At 40.8% G+C, this 2054-nt stretch overlaps 1 pseudogene; it reads right to left on the reverse strand.

The window, feature by feature from the left end:
* Nucleotides 1-1534: 1534 nt before the first annotated feature.
* LOC124102688 (large ribosomal subunit protein eL39-like) lies at nucleotides 1535-1704 on the reverse strand (annotated as a pseudogene).
* Between the last annotated feature and the right edge of the window lie 350 nt (nucleotides 1705-2054).

Below are 2054 nucleotides of genomic sequence, written 5' to 3' on the forward strand. Positions count from 1 at the left end.
TGGTGGCACATGCCTGTAATCCCAGCAGTGTGGGAGGCTGAGGCAGGAGGATTGTGAGTTCAAAGCCAGCCTCACCAACTTGGCAAGGCACTTAGCAACTCAGTGATACGTGTCTCTAAATAAAAGAATGGGAATAATCCTCTAGAATGAAAACTGCCTTCACATTATGTAAAAATGTGGATGTGTAACCGATGTGATTCTGCAACTTGTATTTGGGGTAAAAATGGGAGTTCATAACCCACTTGAATCAAATGTATGAAAGATGATATGTCATGAGCTTTGTAATGTTTTGAACAACCAATAAAAAAAAAAAAAAAAGAAAACTGCCTTCAGAGTCTCCATGGTTTCTGACCCCACCTTGGAGCCTAGTAGTGATTTTGTCCTAAAGTAATTAATTCAAAATTATTGCCAGAAATTCCTGCCATCCTTCAAGGCCTGCTAAAACCCCAGCTCCTTCCTGAAATCAACCCTTCCTCCTTTTGAAGATGAGCCTCAATCTTCTGCTGGCCTTCCTTTTTTTCCTCTGTTACAGAAATTCCACTGTCTTGTCCTACCGTGTCTTGGATATGTACTAGTTTCACCCCCAAATCTCAAGACCCAGCCTTATCAATGCCAAACGTATAAAACTCTGTAAAATTTAAACTAAGGAATTGCTAAGATTGGCTTATAGAAATTATTAAAAATTATAGAAATGTATCCAAACCAGGGTATTCCCATTCAAGGTATTCTCAGTGTTTTCCAAACTGGTGTTCCTCAGAACATTAGTCCTGAGAAATGCTCTCTGAAAAGTGTTTTGTGATCGAGTACTGCATTCTACATCCTGAGAGAGTCACAAGGCTCCCTGGTGTGGTAAAGGCTCTGAGATCAGGCGATTAAATAAGAGACCGTGTTTTTTTGTGCGGGGAGGTGGGGTACTAGGGATTGGATTCAGGGGCACTCAGCCACTGAGCCACATCCCCAGCCCTGTTTTGTATTTTATTTAGTGCCTCACTTTTGCTGAGGCTGGCTTTGAACTTGCAATCCTCCTATCTCAGCCTCCTGAGAGACTGGGGTTACAGGTGTGCGCCACTGTGTTTAGTGAGCCCATGTTTTTTTTTTTTTTTTACCCAGGGTTCTCTTCATATATTTTATCCCTTTTATTGGATCCATTTAACAGCTTGTTTCTTGGAATGTAGCTTGTGGATAAGCAGCATCCCACAGTGGGCAAGTACATAGACTGGCCCCAGGCTGCCTACAACCCAGTCCTCAGCATTCATTGTCCCTGGGTAAGTTACTTGACTTCCATATGCCTAAGCTTTCTCATCTACAAAATCAGATAGTAGTAGGACACATTCTTTTTTTACCCCCCAAAGTTATCACCTATTTATTACTGAACCAACCTATTAGTGCAGAGCATAGAAACTAAGAGGAAAACCAGATTCCCAATAAAACATGTCCAACTTTCCAGACAGGGATGACATTTTCAGCCTAACATGGTAAGATGATAGTGACCTTGATACAGCTTAAAAAAGTGTGCAATCTCATGTACAGTTTCTCAGAGACCCAGCATGGCTCTTCTCCAATATCTCCTCTTGGAGTTGTGTCTGATTTTATTACCAGTCTTTGTCTAAATCCATTGGGGAATGGGAAGATTTTGTTTTGTCTCTTGATCAAGAACTTCTTGAGGCTGAAAGGGTTGTAAGAAGATATGGCAAGGCCAGGCATAGTGGTTCTCATACCTGTAATCCCAGCTCAGGAGGTTGAGGCAAGAGCATTGCAAATTTGAGGCAGGTCTCAGCAACTTAGTGAAGCCCTGTCTCAAAATAAAACATAAAAAATGGAAGAGGTGGTAGCTCAGTGATAAAGCACCTCTGGGTTTAATCCTCAGTACCAAAAAATTAAGATGACATGGCAAGTAATGGAGTCAAGTGAACACACCACAATGGTGGAGATAAGCAGCAGCAGAAGAAAAGCAAAATCTTAGTTTTTTTTTTTTCTAAAATTTTCTAGTTGTCAATAGACCTTTATTTTATTTATTTATTTATACATGGTGCTGAGAATTGAACCCAGCACCT

The sequence above is a fragment of the Marmota monax genome, unplaced genomic scaffold (assembly GCF_021218885.2).
Source record: "Marmota monax isolate L192 unplaced genomic scaffold, Marmota_monax_Labrador192_F-V1.1 WCK01_AAM20220418_F8-fsc00002, whole genome shotgun sequence".
Classification (NCBI taxonomy): domain Eukaryota; kingdom Metazoa; phylum Chordata; class Mammalia; order Rodentia; family Sciuridae; genus Marmota; species Marmota monax.